General features: G+C 51.9%; 1 non-coding gene across 1 annotated transcript; it reads left to right on the top strand.

Annotated features, from left to right (window-relative positions):
- Positions 1–3,475: 3,475 nt before the first annotated feature.
- LOC134433496 (small nucleolar RNA SNORA74) lies at positions 3,476–3,679 on the top strand. Its single transcript, XR_010031568.1, has one exon. It is a non-coding gene; the product is annotated as a small nucleolar RNA SNORA74 (small nucleolar RNA).
- The last annotated feature ends 13,330 nt before the right edge of the window (positions 3,680–17,009 follow it).

Below are 17,009 nucleotides of genomic sequence, written 5' to 3'. Positions count from 1 at the left end.
AGTCTATGCTCATGTGTGGGGTATCCCTGACCTGGGTGCAGCACCTCAAAGAGGAAAAGGCACCATCGAGGCCATGGCTGCCCTGCCTTCTGCTGTGTGGGAGCCAAGCAAGGCTGGTGTCACTCACAGGGCAGTGCAAGCACCAACACCCATGGGGTGTCATCATCACGGGCCCCAGCCATGACAGACACCAGGGGGATAAAAGTTCTTCTCACCAAAGCCTGAACGTGCTTGGCTGTGGGGCTGGAGGTGACCACCATGGTAAATGATGATGTACATCCACAGATCTTTTCTTCCATAGGTTTACTGAATTTTCTTCCTCTTCCCACAGTACTACTCTGTCTTTTTCTCCAGTGACTGACAGTGTGGCCAAATGGTGTTGAGCCAAAATCAGATTGGTACAGAAGGATCACAGTAGCAGCCCTGCAGTGCCAGAACTGAGCAGTGACGGGGGGCAGGCAGTGAGCCCTGGGCACGGGTGTGTTCAGGGCTGAGGTGACAGTAAAGGATCTCTCTTGCTGCCACAGGAGCTGCAGACATCAGCTACATGGGGGATGTCCCACCCCAGGCTTGGAGCGCACGTCTTTTGAAGCACTACAGCTCCATGCCAGTGCAGATCTCTTGAGTGGATGCACTGTGCCAGCAGACAGTGCTCATGTCCTGGTTTAACCCATCCTGCTAATTTATGGGAGCAAAATCACTCAGATGTGATTCCTCCTTTATGCTGCAACTGAACATTCACTCGACAGAGGTTACCCAGGCTTCTGGAGCCAGTTGAGTTGCTTTGAACACAAGCTGCAGGGCTGTGCTGGGATGCAGGGAGCTCAGGGGAGGCTGTGCCTAGACTAGAGGAACTCTCCAGGAGGCTTGCTGGGCTTTTGTTTTGTAGTAACTCATATCTCTAATCTGGCTTGGAACAAAGCTTCTCAGTCCTTTCAGGCCTTGCCAGGACACTTGCAGGAGAAAAGGAGGCTCTGTTTAGTGGTCAGCAAGCCAAGATGAACAACAGGGACTGGCTGCAGCTAATACAGAGAGCACATTCCTGTGACAGAAAAGGGCTTCACCCCCATGGCAGAGCGGCTCTGCTGTGTTTCATCTGGTTTGATGCTTTTCACCCAAAGTTCACAAATGATGTGCAGGCCTTTGTTTGAGCCCCCCTCCAAGGCCAGCAAGCAGAGACAAAGCTGTGCACACAGAGGGAATCTATACTGGGAAGTGAGAGACTGGTCCTGGCACTGAGAGTTGCTGAGTTCTGGTATTTGGCATTCAGGAAGCTTTTGAAGTATCTCCCCAGTCCTGCTGAAAATGTCTTATTAAAGAGACAAAGCATATTAATTTGGGCCTCATGCTGGGCTAATGAATTAAAGAGTTCTAAACTGAAGCTGTGGCTTAGGGTCTTGGCAGAGTCATCATCCATGCCTGTGTGGGCACGTGCCCTTGGCCATGGGCAGCGAGACCCCCAGGAACAAGAGCATGAAGTGTTCTGTGTCTGCTCTTACCTGTCTCTCCCCCAGACAGGTTTTGCTGTGCTGCACTGGGCATAGCTGGGAAACCTGTTCCTCACCAGGTTCATCAGTGACAGGGGAAGCACCGAGCTCCTTCTGCTCAGCACCAGCCTCTGTCCCTGCACACAGCAGTGTCCTGGGCACAACAAGCCCGGAGCTTCCCAGGACAAGGGAGGATCAGGCTGAGCTGGAGAGGAGCACCCCACATCCAGGAAAAATAGCTGCCTGCTTGGGCTGAAAATAGACCATGAAACATTTGAAGAAGACAGAGCTGGAGTGGATGATTGCCTGAGGCAAGGCGCAGCTCCAGCTGAGTTCACTGCTGAGCTCTGAGAGCATAAGCACATGAGGAGCATGGGGGAGGGATGCCAGGCTTTCTGGGAAGGCCTTCAAGTGTCTCAATGGAGTACAAAGCCCAGAGAAAAACTTCCTTTGAATGGATCCCCAGCGAGGGAGTTACAGTTACACTGCTGTGCCCAGACATGGATACACAGAGCACTGGGCTGATGTTACAGCATCCAGTGGAGGTCAGGGAAGGTGTGGAATTGTGCTTCTCCCAGCAAGGCACTTGGCAGCACCACAGCTTTTTCTCTGCTTATTTCAGGGCTGGATTTTTGTTGCTGGCAGCTGTTTCTGAGCTGACACTTCTAGCTCCTGTGCCCGAAGTGGGACACATCAGGGGCAAGCAGAGGCAGCTCACCGGCCCTCTGCTTCCCATGAGCCGGTGCTTGAGTTCAGTTCTCCCAGCTCCACAGATCGTGTTCCTGCTCCGGCTCTGTCAGGGATGCTGGAAGTGTCCAAGGCCAGGTCGGACAGGGACTGGAGCAACTGGGACAGTGGAAGGTGTACCTGCCCATGGCAGGGAGTGGGACGAGACGATCTTAAAGTCCCTCCCGGTGCCTGATTACCGAGGGTTTTTCCCCGCCCCGGGGGGAGCGGCCGAAGCGAGCGGGGCGGTGTCTGTGGAATCACCCCGGCAGCATGGAGAGGACTGCGCCTTTTCTGCCCCTGCCGCCGTGTGGAGATGAAGCGGTTCTGGGGGGCTGGGCTTCTTCAGCTCGCCGCCATGAGGGCCAGGAGCGGCTCTGGCGGGCCGGGCTCCCTCTCCATGAGGGTAGGGAGGGGCTCTGGCGGGCTGGGCTCCTTCAGCTCGCCGCCATGAGGGCAAGGAGCAGCTCTGGCGGGCCAAGCTCCCTCGCCATGAGGGGCCACCGCCGCCATGAGGTGAGGGGGGGGGGGCGGGTACAGGGCACGGGTGGCGGCGGCAGCGGGGCTGGAGACCGGGGCTCCGGGGCAGGAAAGCGCCACCTGAAATACTCACTGTCTCCTATTTATCTGTTCGGCCGGGGGACTGGGGATGTTGCTCGGCTGTGCGGTTCAGCATTAATTCCTCAGCCTTTCACTCGGTGTGCTGGCTTTTGTCCTCTGCCACAAGCCAGGCCGCTGCTGTTGAGCTTTGTGAATACAGATTGAACTAATGGCTTATTTGTGATGTTTCTGCTGTCCTCTCTTTAGGCCTTCAGCCGATGACCGATGGCGGTGACCCGCCCGAAGGAGCAGCTCTGAGGTGCCCTGGCCCCGTGGCGTGTGGAACCCCGAGCTGAGCTGTGCTGAGCTGTGCTGGGACAGCCGGGGAGGCGCTCCGGGAGGGCACTGGAGCCTGCGAGAGCAGATGTGAAGGGATAACCTGCCCGTGGGACACAGCAAGAGCTCTGGAGCCACATGGGTGAGGTGTGACCGTGAGCCAGCCTGGGAAAATGGGCAAAAATATTTTGCTGTCTAAAAGGCCTCTGCTGGCTCCTGTGCTAGCCTCAGGTCCTCAGGGTGGAAATAACGTGGTTTATCCAGAAATAAGTTTAGCTTATCTATTCCTCTTGCTGGATGAAGCCTTGATGAGAGTAGGCATCATCAGAAAAGTGCCTCCACGTTTTTTCTGCACTGTAAACCCCCCAGTTCTGGGGTTTTTGTCTCCCAGCAGTAGTCAGCTGCCCGTGGCTGCTCAGTGCCTGTGCCAGTGTTATGCTGCTGGGAGAGAAAGGTGCTGCTGAGCTTTCCTGGCACCAGCAAGGCTGTCCTGGTGCTCAGTGGTGCCAGGTTTTGGCAGCACTCTGCATGCCTGAGAGTGGAGTAACTCCTGCCCGTGGAGACAGGTGACTAGACTGTGAGTGTTCATGCAGCAACAGGCAGCTTTATTGAGATCTAACTTCCTTATATAGATAAGAAGGCCCATGAAGGTAATCCTCATTGGCTGAGCCAGTTACTACTCAGCTAACCAGCCAATAGCAGCCTGAGTCTCCAATGGCCTGGGCCTGCTCTTACTGGTCGAATTACATAAGCAAGGTAATTATATAATAAATCACTTATGAAGTTGGAATTATTTATACTGTGTGGCCTACAGGCCAGATGTAGAGCATCACAGAGGAATAGCTCATAAATATGGAACTTGTGTGTGTCATAAAACCTCTGTTCGCATGATGGAGGAAGGCTCCTCCAAGTGATCAGTGCTGCAATAAAAATGAATGCTTTTTGATACTCAAACTGTGTTAGAAAGTTTCTTTTTGGGTGATTTCAGTGTCAGTTCCACAAGGCCCTGTAGTTTCACAGTGGCCCCTTGGTTCTAAAGTGTCACGATGGCCTCAGTCGCACAAGGCCCCACAATGTCCAAAGAGTCCCCTTAATTCCATGGGGCCCTGAAGTCCTACAATGGCCCCTCGGCTCCATGAGGCCCTGCAGTGTCACCCTAGGCAGGAGGCCAGGAGGAACTCGTTCCCCAAATGCTGCAGCTCCCTGGGCCAGCTGGCACCAACACCTTCTCCCAGGCCAGCACTGCTGGGTACAGCCAGGGCCGAGCCACACTGTAGCTCTCTGCAAACCACAGTGGGGGCTGCGAGGCCAAAACCCGAGTCACAGACAGTTTGTCACTCTTCCTGTCTGTATCTGACCAAGAAATGTCCCATTGTGGGGTCCCCTTTCCTGCAGTCACTGCAGCACTGGGACCATCCCTGGAGCTCTGAGCAAGAGAAATGGCCAGCGTTGCACCTCTGCACTGACTGAGGGATGGTGGGAAATGCTCTCTGGGGTGGCTGGAACCATGGAAAAAGGACAGTTGGGAGCACAGAGGAAAACCCAGCTGGGCTGCTGGACTGGGGCAAGACATCTCTGTCTGGGGGAGAAGTTGGCTGTGAAACTCCCTCCTGTGGATGCTCATGTGCCCAAGAGTTTGGCACTGAAGAGCATCACAACAACAGACAGGAGGATGGGGCGGCCAGGATTAAAGCGCCTCAGGGGGGTCTGGATTGGCCACACAAGGGTGAACCCTGGACACCATCTCCAGGTTATCCCTGACTGTGAAATATGGGCTGAGATCAATCAGGGCCAGGCCAGGCAAAGCCCCTGTGGTGTGGGGGGGCAATGGTGGGAATATAAATCTGGGGCGACACCTGGTCTTGGTAGTAGGTGTAGTAAATTGGGAGCACCATTCCTAAACCACAACAGCCCTGTCAGAACCAGGCCTGTCCCTGCACTGCCCCTGCTCTGCTGCCCCACAGCTGCTGGATCAGGAAGGGCAGAGCCATGGGGGAGGAAAATGCACAGGGACTCCTCCTGGGAGCGACCTTCCATCCTGATACTCAGACCCCAAGGCAGAAACCCCCATCGTCAGCTGGGAGGTCACCGTCAGAGTCTCTGCCATTGTCCCACTTGGTGAATCTTTCACACTGAGATTTTGGTCCTTCCTTTCAGTTTCTTTACTTTTGGGGCTTTTAATGATTCCTCCATAAACATGGCAATTCATGTCCCTAATATGGCAATTCTTTCCTTTTTATGAAAGTGTTGGCAATTAGGCCACATTAAAATGCTGGCAGGGTGTGCATAGGTATTTGCAGCCCTGTGGAGAAGCAGTTGGGATATAAGAACCAAAGAAGTGTAAAATGGTTTGAGTTGGAAGAGACCGAAAAGAGTCTTTGGTAAAACTCCCATTACCCAGGAACACCTTCACTCGTTCAGGTTGTACAAAGCCCCTGACCTTAAACACATCAAGTGATGGGGTTTCAATTCTGAGGGCAGCCTATGCCAGTGTCCTGCCACCATCATCAAAAAATATTTCATCCTTACAGAAAATCTAAATCTGCCCTCAGTCACTTAAAAGATACAGTGTATTATTCTGTATTATATTCTCCAATACAATCTTGGGCAAAAATGTACTCAGCCATTCCTGGACTTAAATCACATCTCCAGGGCTGAGCACCTTTGAGAAGGCCCAGAGATCTCCCAGGATGGGATTTGGAGGCCCCAAGAACATGATCACTGTATGGGAACTGGAAGTCCTGGGTTCAGTGGAGACTGAGGGCAGAACAAGAACAGCCTGTGAGGATGACAAAGGTGGATTCAAATATATTGGACCTCTTCTTCATAGTGGAAATGAACCCGAGATAGAAATAATGTCACCAAGTGCAGCTGTGAAGACCCAGAATGGAAACAAGGAGAGATTAATTTCCCTCCCAGGGCAGGGCTGTGGCACAGCACATCTCAAGCAGTCTGGGTCAGCCCCAGGCTCTGTGTGGGCAGGCAGAGGCAGGCAGGAGGCAGAGCTGTCAGCAAAGGAAGGGCCCAGCCAGGTGGGGCAGCCGGGGGATGCCGACAGCCTGCAGGGACAGAGGCGCAGGGCAGGGACACCGTGGGACAGCCTGGGCTGCACAGGGCACAGGGATGGGCAGCAGCTGCAAGACAGCCCTGCCAGAGCCAACTTGGGCAGCACTTTGGCCATGGCTGCTGGGCCTGGGCCTGGGCCTGAGGCAGGAGCAGGAGACAAGTGACCCTTGCAGGCCTGGGGCCTCATTGCCTCCTTGTCCCGGCTCAGCAGCCTGGCAGGGGCCGCCCCATGCTCCTGTCCCTGACATTGCACATCCCCACATGCCAGTGCCCATCCCGGGAAGAGCCCTGAGCAAGGAGGGAGGGATAGGATCTGCCTGGCCAGGGGCTGGGGCTCAGGCCTGGGCTCTTTGCATTCCTCAAACACATCCAGGTTTGCTCAGCACCAGAGACACATTTGCCTTGTTGGTCCCCAGCTGTCATCACTGCCTCCAGTGTTCTGCTCTAACTGGAACCAGAGGAAAATTTCTCATTTGTGTCTCTCAGAGGTACCCATTAAAACTTGGAAAACTTTGGAGTTTCAATTTAATTTTGAGTTGTTGAGAAGTTTTTTGAACACTCTCTCAGGGACTCAGTTTGATGTAAATAACACCAAATCCCCAAGAGTCTGATTTCAGTCCTTGTGCTGTGTCTGTACTGCTGAGCTTTAAAGGAACAGCTCTTCCCAGGACCAGCTCCTCTCCCAGCCCAGCAGGGCTGAGGGCTCTGCCTGCAGACACTGAGGGGACAGGAGCCAGGCAGAGACAGGCTGAAGGCAATCAGGATTGGGAAGACATTGAGCTGAGACTTCACTTGGGGAAAGATCTTCACAGCCCTGTGCACGGTGAGTGTGTGGATGCAGGGCAATGTCCCCCGTGCTCCTGGAGGGATGTCCTGAAGCCAGCGCACCCCACAGCCTGGAGGATGTGTCAGGAGGACTCTCCCAGTTTCTCTCTGGCACAGGAGGAGGAGGGGGAGGAGGAGGAGGATGTGATGCAGAATGGGGCTGCCCTGGGCACCATCACAGGGACAGGGCAGGATGGCTCCTGCTGCCAGGGACGGCTGCACGGGGTTAAGCTGGGGCTGCAGCCAGGGCTGGCCAGGGCTGTCCTGCAGAGCAGCTCCTGCAGCCCTCAGGGCTCTTGGCCAGCCCAGGGCATGTGCCACCTGCCAGGAGCAGCTCTCAGCCTGCCTGGCAGCTCCCCATGAACGCTGCAGGGGAGAAGCTGGAGGTGGAAGGAGCCAGCCCCATCAGGTCAGATTCCTCCTGCTCTGGAGATGGTGCTGCATGGCCAGGGCTGCTCTCAGCTTTCTCCTCAAGGGAAGGGAAAGGGGCTGTCAGCTTTGGCTGTGTCACTGAGACTCCTGTACTGTAACCCTGGGCATCAGCAGATGGGCCTCAGATCTCCCTCAGAAAGCGCCTCCTCACTCTCCTCTCCCTAAAGACAGCAGCAGCAGAACCTTGGCTTGCAGCATCTCTGTTTGTCTGCCCTACCCTTAAGGCCCCGCTGCCAGGGAGATGCCCCTGGGCAGTGCCCTGTGCTGGGAGGGGTCTGCAGGGCAGAGCTGAGCCCCCAGGGCTGGGCTGGGCTCTGGCAGCACTGGCAGGCACAAGGCTTGGATAGAGAGAAACAGCTCCCAGTAGGCACAACTCCAGGCAGCAGAGAGCCAGACCAGCCCTTGGTATCCCATCCTGTTAAGCTGCATAGGGAAAGAGAGAAGGGTTTGGATAAAGTTATTTTTAAACTGGAGAATTCCAAGAGTCCACTGTATTTTTCAAGAAAGATTTAAGCGTGATCATGCTGAAATAGAGAGAGGTTAAATGAACAAAGGGCACCTGTGTGGGACCAGCAGGTCTGACTGCACTAGGGCACAGCGAGCCTGTTTTCCCTCTGTGCTCCCCAGTGTTCAGCCTGAGAGCAATGCTGAAGATAAAGCAGTAACTCAGAAGGAGCAGAAATCCAGAATCAAAAATAAAGAAATTAAAGAAAATTTCCTTCAAAACAAGATAAATATTTTGAGGGGATTCCTAATGAAAGAGCATAGGATGGACTCAAGGAAATCTGTCCAAGCTTGTCAAAGTCTTCTTTCAACAGTTCACTATGCCCAGAGTGAAGGAATGTCCAACAGCAGCTCCATCAGGCACTTCCTCTTGCTGGCATTGGCAGACACGCGGCAGCTGCAGCTCCTGCACTTCTGCCTCTTGCTGGGCATCTCCCTGGCTGCCCTCCTGGGCAACGGCCTCATCATCAGCGCCGTAGCCTGCAGCCGCCTCCTGCACACGCCCATGTTCTTCTTCCTGCTCAACCTGGCCCTCAGCGACCTGGGCATGATCTGCACCACTGTCCCCAATGCCATGCACAATTCCCTCTGGGACACCAGGGACATCTCCTACAAAGGATGTGCTGCACAGGTGTTTTTCTTTATCTTCTTCATTGCAGCAGAGTTTTCCCTTCTGACCATTATGTGCTATGACCGCTACGTGTCCATCTGCAAACCCCTGCACTACGGGACCCTCCTGGGCAGCAGAGCTTGTGCCCACATGGCAGCAGTTGCCTGGGCCAGTGGCTTTCTCTATGCTCTGTTGAACACAGGCAATACATTTTCCCTGCCTCTGTGCCATGGCAATGCCCTGGGCCAATTCTTCTGTGAAATCCCACAGATCCTCAAGCTCTCCTGCTCACACTCCACCTTCAGAAAAATTTGGATTTCATTGCTTGGTGTCTGTTTAGCTTTTAGTTGTTTTGTGTTCATTGTTTTCTCCTATGTGCAGATCTTCAGGGCTGTGCTGAGGATCCCCTCTGAGCAGGGACGGCACAAAGCCTTTTCCACCTGCCTCCCTCACCTGGCCGTGGTCTCTCTGTTTGTCAGCACTGGCATATTTGCCTACCTGAAGCCCCCCTCCATGTCCTCCCTATCCCTGGATCTGGCCCTGTCAGTTCTGTACTCGGTGGTGACTCCAGCCCTTAACCCCCTCATCTACAGCCTGAGGAACCAGGAGCTCAAGGCTGCAGTGTGGAGACTGGTGACTGGAGGATATCAGAAAAATTAAACTGCTGGCCAATTTCTGCAAATCATTTGTAATCAAAGTCATCTTTGATTGTTCTTGTTGCGTTTGGTGGTTGGTTGATGTTTTTCATTATTTTAAATTTTTTTTTAAGATTGTTCAAAAGAAATGCTATTGGTTTTGCCATTTCTTACTTTGTTTCTCTCCACCTTCCCTGTAGCCCCAGACTGTGTCAATGAGGAGCTGTGTTCTCAGTGTCTTTAAATAAACTAAAGGATCTCCAAATAAAGTTTTCTGCAGAGATGCCCCTTTTGTTGCCTTCTCTGGAGCTGCAGCAGCAATGTCTGTGTGCAGAGCTGGGGGCAGATCAGTGCTGGCCCAGCAGCTGTGCCCAGCAGCAGCAGCAGCACTTGGTGTTTGTCATGGTTTGGGCCTGGCAAAGCCAGAGCCCCCATGAGTATACCTTCTCCCTGGTGTCTGTGTGAGATGTGACCAGGAATAAGCAAAGCAGGCTCCAGCTAAAACGTTAAGAAAAGTTTATTAACTAAACTACACACAAACGATTACTAAACTACACACAAAAGAAAAAAAAAGAAACACAAGGAAAATGAAAACCTCCCAAAAAACACTCTCCTCCTCCTCCCCCCTAAATTCCCAACACAATACATCCTCCAAAATCAACAGTTCTGGGTCCAGCACCACCCTTTAGAATGATCAAACTTTCAGTTCCTCAAGAGGAGAGGGAGTCCTTCCATGTGTCGTGGTGGCCTTTTCCGTCTGAACAGGGATCAGGACTGCTTCCAGGGTTGTCTTTTTAAGGATGCTTTGTCCAGTCCCAGAGAAGCACAGTATCTCACCTTCTTACCTTTGGGACATCTATCCCCCCCATATTTTATATACCCCCTGGGGCCAAGGGGTACCCACACTGAATCTTCTTTGGCACTGGGACATTTCTCCCCCTGGACTCAGTCTCTCTATCACACGGAAACATGGCTCTGTCCATGGCTACACAAAACAGTCCAGCATAAAATGCCACTCCCTCTTCTCCAATCTTCCCTCATCTCTCACTCTCTCTCTCTCTTCGGTCCAGACCTCCATCACTCGCTCATTTCCTTCGTCCTCCTCCACTCTTATCACTCGTCTAGGAAGAGTTAATGTTCTGTAAGGTTTTCATTGTCCAAAAAAGGGTTAAAAACTCCTCCAAGCGGCTGGACTCCTGGCTGCACCCCCCCCATCTCCTCAGCCGGGCTGCCTGCTGCCAGCACATGTTTACTGAATTCAAGGTAACGGCACACAGACACAGGCTGCACTCTCTCTCTCTCTGTCTGTCTCCAAGGGGGGGGGAATGGCTGCCCGATGTCTCTTGGGGCTCCTCCACCCTTCCATCTACCAGGGCCTCCTCACTCCCCATCTCTGTCCAGGCCCAGGCCTACCACATGGCTGCCCCTCCCCCACCCAGCAGCAGCGGCTGGATGGGGGAAGAGAGATTCGACCTCCATCCCTCGAAGTCCCAAGAGAGCCTCCCAGGGCCGAAGCTCTGCTTTTAACCCCTGTGTGTTCTCGGAGGTGTGTCCAAAATCCCACTGGCTACACCAGGTACCAATATCAAAATCCAAGCACCCATTGGTTTGACCACAGCATCCCAGAATTCCCACTTCTTCCTGGTCAAACCACCACAGTCTTGCCAGTGCTGCTGCTGTGGCCCTGCCCCACTGCGCTGGTGGCCCTGGTGTTGCTGTAGGGCCTGAGTGCTCTTGGGGCTGGGCACAGCCCTGGGGGTGGCAGTGCCGGGGCTGCAGCAGGGACAGGCCATGGGCACTGCTGGGGAAGCGCTGACACCTCAGGCCAGGCCCTGGGGGCTCCAGGCTCCTTGCCCAGGCTCTCTCAAGGACACACCCAGGCCAATGCCCAGCACAGAAAACCACTGTGAGCAGCCCCAGGCTGGCTGTGGGCAGGCTGGGGGCAAACAGCATGGCTGGGGCTCTGCAAGGGCGCTGGGGCAGATGGGAAGGAGCAGCAGAGCAGGGGCTGATCCATCCCCAGTGCGCTGGACAGCCCAGGGCAGCGTCCCAGAGCATCCTCATGGAGCTGCCAACAACGTCCCCCCTCTGCAGCCTTGGCCTCTCCCCCAGTTCACACAGGTGACCCAGCCTTGCAGGCACGGACATGGCAGCACTGGCTCAGCAGCCCCTGTTTGCATTGCACACAGCAGGCAGGAGCACCCCCATGCTGTTGGTGTGGGGACATGAACCTGAGGGAGCACAAATGCCATCAGCCCCTGGGGCCAGCAAGGGCTGGAGGACACCAGGGAAACAACTCAGCTTTGTCCTGGCCTCTGTAGTCAGCCAGAAAGTTTGTTCCCATCAGCTGGGAGTTTCCTGTCCCACTGCAGACGCTGTTGCTCAGAGCCAGGGCTGCCTGGCAGCCACCCCCAAACTGCCCTGAGCATTTCCTTGGCTTCATCCTTGTTTTCTTTACTCTTCCTGCTACAAATTTCTTCCCATTGCCCACTCCAGTGGGCCCAGAACTGTACACAGCACTCAAGGTGCTGCCCCACCAGTGCTGAGCACAGGGGAAGAATCCCTGCCCTGCTCCTGCTGGCCACACCATTCCTGATCCAGGCCAGGAGCCATTGGCCTTCTTGCCCACCTGGGCACTCTGCTGGCTCATGTCCAGCCTGCTGTCCATCAGTCCCTGCAGGTCCCTTTCTGCCTGGCTGCTGTCCAGCCACTCTGTCCCCAGCCTGTAGTGCTTCAGGGGTTGTTGTGGCCAAAGTGCAGGAGTCAGCACTTGGTCTTGTTAAACCTCACTGTGTTGGATTTGGGCCCTGGATCCAGCCTGTCCAGAGCTCTTTGCAGAGCCCTCCTATGCTCCAGTAGATCCACACTCACACCCAGCTTGGTGTCATCTGCAAATTTGCTGATGCTGGACTCAGTCCCCTCATCCAGATCATCAATGCAGACATTGAAATCCACGCTGGCTGGCTCTGACCCCTCAGCCATCCTGTGGGTGCCCTGGGATGGCACTCAGGGTGATCTGTTCCATAACCTTGCTGGGCACCCAGGTCAGGCTGACCGGCCTGGAGTTCCCCAGCTCCTCCTTCCAGCCCTTCTTGGGGATGGGCTCACACTGGCACCTCCAGTCCTCTGGGACCTCCAGTCCTCTGGGACCTCCCTGGTGAGCCAGCACTGATGGTGAATGATGGAGAGCAGCTTGGAGAGCTCATCACCCAGCTCCCTCATCCCCCTGGGATCGATTCCCTCTGATCCCATACACCTGTGAGCACCTGAGTAGCTCACCAGGTCACCAGGTGCTTCCTCCTGGATTACAGGGGGCTGTTTTGCTCCCTGTGCCCATTTACCAGCTCAGGAGAACTCTTGTCCTGAGGGCAACCTGTCTTAATATGGAAAATTGAGACAGACACTGTGTTAAGTAACTTAGCCGTTTCCTTATCTTTGGTTACTATATTCTCCACTGCATCCAAAAAAGAGTAGAGGTTCTTCCCCTCCCTACTTTTGCTATAATTTTTTTATAAAAACAATTCAATATCCTTTTTTTTTATTGAGGTGGCCAGGTTAAGCTCTAATTGAGCTTTCATCTCTCAACTTTTCTTTCTGCATAATGTAAGGACATTCTTAAAGACTTCCTGAGTTGCTGGTCCTTTTTCCCCTGAGTTCCCAAAAAAGTTCCATGGGCAGTCAGGCCATATCACTGGCCAGGGCTATTTACAATTCACAAATAGGATGGGGCAGCTAGGAACTTTCCTTGAGCTGTTTTATTTTTCAGCATCAGTCTCATTACATGGTTATGGCAATGGGAAGATGCCATCAGTCCACAGCCCAGGCAGTAGACAGAGAACTTAATGTTACAACTTATTCTAAAAGTTTTTTTACCAATCACACAAAGTAAAAGCATATTGACAGCAGTTCTATCCAATCACTTTAAGCACATGTATCTTTGGTTAAAACAATGCTTGCTTATTTCGAATACAATGCCTGCATGTAAGCCTTAAAACACAATGCACAGAGCTCCATTATTAATCTTCAAACTTCCTAATATCTTGCTAGATAAACTTCTCTGTAGCTTAGGGAGTTGTTCTAGACAAGCGTTAATACACAGATCATTGTTCTATTTGTCCTTAGTTTTCTACTTTTTACATAATTTTCCTGCTGACCTATCTCATGGCTACTGCTTAGCTCAAATCACAATTCTGCTGTCTCAGTGGCCTGCTTTTTGCAGCTTTCCAAAACCCCTCTGATTTTAAGGATTCCCACATGGCCAGTCATTTTCCTCACCAGCTCATCTTTTGCCACACTGGGACAGGCTGCTCTTTCCCCCTTAAGATTACTTTCTTGAAATGTGTCCATCCTTCTTGGACCTCTTTGTTTTTAAGGGCTGTTTCCCTTCAAAAAATCAGGACCTGATTTGGTACTCCCCAAATCTGCATCCTAAAATGGCCAAAGTCTGCCCTTCCTAATTAAAGTGCAGAAATTTTATTGCTGCCCCTCCTTCTCTCACCGAACATGGAAAACTTGATTATTTCATGGTCACTGTGCCCCAGGCAGCCTCCGAGCCCCACATTTGCCACCAGCCCTTCTCTGTTTGGGAACAGCAGCAGACAGAGCTTTTCGTGGCAGTGGGAGTGTTACCAAAATTTTGGTAAAACAGAAAATTCCTTAATCCCAATGTAGCATAAAGAAGCAGCATTCTTTATTCAGCTGGATGCAAGGGGGATAGCTCCTCCCAAAGCCGTGCATGCTGAGTACAGGAAAGTTCTATTTATTTTCTGTATTTTGCACACATATGCATTGATTTTCCCTGACTAAACACACATATAATAATAATTTCCCAAAATCATTAACATATTGCCCCTCTCCTTAACCCATGTGTTCTTCTGTCCTGGGGGTCTCTCTGCTGGTCCCTGGTGCTTGTGGGCCCCAATGTTCCAGTGGGCCTGGCTGAGCTGGCAGGACACTGAGGCTGCTGAACTTCCAGTTCCCTTCTCACACAATGGGCATTCTGTGGTTTCCATAGGCCTGGGGTTGTGGAGAACAAGCTCCAGGTGTCAGTTCACCTGGTGTAGACAATTTATCATCTGGTAACATGAGGTCACAGAGTGCACTATGACATCACAGAGCGGCTTATGTGAGGTCATGGAAAAGCTATGGCATCATGAACTGCCTCTGTGACATCACAGAGCCAACTGTGACATCACAGGGCAGAGGTCTGACATCACAGGGCAGACTATGACATCACAGAGTTGGCTGTGACATCACAGGGCAGAGGTCTGACATCACAGAGCAGGCTGTGACATCACAGAGGGGCTGTGTGACATCCCAGCAGGGCTGTGTCAGGTCACTGGGTTGGTCACTCCGCCCCAGCCCCCCCTCACAGTTTCTCCCAACAAGTCCAATGCTGTTCATGCCCAGCAGGGTCCCTGTCCCCCAGGATCCCCCCGACCCACCTGGAGCCACAGCCTCCACCAAAGGATGTTCCACAGGATCCACCCCAGAGCCTGACATGGGGACAAGGGGCCAGGGCTGTGTGACCAGGACATCAAGGACGTGGATTATCCAGATCACTGTGGCCTGGGTTGGGTTCCCCAGGGCAGGAAAGATGTCTGGCAGCTGGAGCAGGGTCTGGGAAGGGCCTCCAAGGTGGGGCTGGAGCCCTTGGGCTGTCAGCAGAGGCTGAGGGAGTTGGGCTGGTCCAGCCTGGAGCAGGGAAGGCTGAGGGGCTCCTCATCCCATCCTGGCAGTGCCAGCGAGGAGAGGAAGGAGAACACACAGCCAGGCTCTTCACAGGGGGCTGGTGGGAGACAAAAGCTGATGGGTGGGAGAGAGGGGAGATCAGCCAGGGCAGGAGGAGATGAATTGAGTCAGGATGCTTTCAGCATTTCGTCAACACCAAAAGCAACCTGACCTCCCTTCTCCATCCACCACTGACAGCTTTGCAAATCAGGAATTGTTGGAGCTGTTTTTCCCCCATTCAAGGGCGAGCATCCTGATACAAGAACTTAATTGTGTTTATATCTATCACACAGCCCCATTTGTCCAAAATTACTTTTTAGTATGGAAATCACCTGTGGATGGTGCACTAATCAGATACTGCTGGGACATTGTACATAGCTCAGGAAAGAGGGTGATTGTTATTAAATTGTGTCCTGTTCAGCTGTGGTCTGTTGGCCATGAACAGAAACTTTGTGTGCCTCTGAGTCTCACCAGTTCCTGATCCCTCAAAAGACACAAACCTGATGAGTTGTGGTTCCCTCTCCAGTGGTGGCACTTGGACATCCCTCCATATCCAGAACAGAGCTCCCTTGTCCCAGAAAGTCCCTGGAAAAGGAAGAGTGAAGGAAACAGGACAGGCTGTGGGGATCAGGGGCAGGGCAGAGCCAGGGAGAAGAATGACTTTTGCATTTGATGGAGCTGTGCCTTCCCTTGGCTTTGTTGGCTGACAATAAATGAACATCCCTCTGTGTCTCGGGCAGCTCCTTGGCTCCAAGGAAAGCAGGTGGAGTTGGAGCCAAGGAGCTGAAAGCTGCAGGTGCAGCCTGGGCTGGAGGGAGCTCAGATTTGCACAAGGCTGCTCTGAGTGCCAGGGCTTGGATGGGGGAATGGTGGGGTGGGGGTAGGGACAGAGTCTGATTGACTGTCAGCCATGAAGGGTCTTGATTTTCATATCTATTCAAACTGCATGAGGAGGTACTTGGATTCAGTGTCAATTGGAGATTGCACATATCAATGAATTAACAATAAAAAAATTACAGGACCTAAAAAAAAATTTTCTTGCTGTCTTTTTAAATATAGTGTATTCACATTGAACAGGCCTCTGAAATCTGTCTAATTAAGATTTTGAAATTAAAATCAAATCATTCCCAGAGGTTTGGCTTGTTAAGATGTTCTGAATGGTAATGAGCCTGGGGACACTGAATTCCTGCACTGAAAAGCTGAAGGCTGAACAAGCCTCTGGAGCAGGAAAATTCAGCAGCAGCCTCCAAGGTGCTGAGGATGTCAGCAGCCCCCACTGAGGCCATCCCTGCCCAGAGACCGTGGGGGAATGGGCAGACAAGGAGAGCGTCCCTGGGGCTGGGGCAGCACAACTCAGAGGCACCAGGGGCTCCAGCTGGGAAATGGAGTGTGGAATGTGGCTGGGAAAGTCCTGCCTGGGCTGTGCCAAGCAGGACAGACAAGCCCTGACCCCTAAACGCCAAACAATTCTCTCAAGGAGACATTTAAAAGGAGATACAATTGCTTGTGTACTGTGAGTTGGACTCCCTAGAGATATACGAACTGGAGATTCTCAGGAACTCAAAACAACAAAACAGCCTTTACTGGCAACTTTGGAAAATCAGAGAAACTTTGGCAAAATGTTTTTTATGACACTGTAGTGCTTTTTGTTTGTTAATTATAGATCTTTCTAATTTTGAGATTTCTTAATTAATGTACTGATGAGTATGTTGGGTTTTAGTGCTGGTTAATTATTTATGTATTTATCTTGTTGTGAAATAGGATTACAAGAAAGGTATAATAGGCTTAAAATTTTAAAAGGGTATAAATAAAAATGTATTAAAAGTAAAATTAAATAAAAGGTAGTAAGAATTAAAATAAATTTTTTAGAATACTTTTTTTTTTCTTTTCATCTTTTTCATTTTACTGAAAATGTAAAGAAAGTAAACCAGAAATTTCTAGTCAGTTCACTATTTCTAGAATCGACTTTTTTAGTTTACTGTGGGGAGAAGTTTTTCTTTTTAAGGTTATGGAGATTTTTTTACAAGAGGAAAAAATAGGTTGTTTTTTGTTCTTAGTTTTGTCATGGATAACAGTTGTCTGGGGATCTTTGTTATTGTGATGTTGTTTTTATTGCTA

The sequence above is a fragment of the Melospiza melodia genome, unplaced genomic scaffold (assembly GCF_035770615.1).
Source record: "Melospiza melodia melodia isolate bMelMel2 unplaced genomic scaffold, bMelMel2.pri scaffold_18, whole genome shotgun sequence".
Lineage (NCBI taxonomy): Eukaryota > Metazoa > Chordata > Aves > Passeriformes > Passerellidae > Melospiza > Melospiza melodia.
The sequence above is the reverse complement of the archived record's forward strand: the minus strand, read 5'-3'. Positions and strand labels throughout refer to the sequence as shown.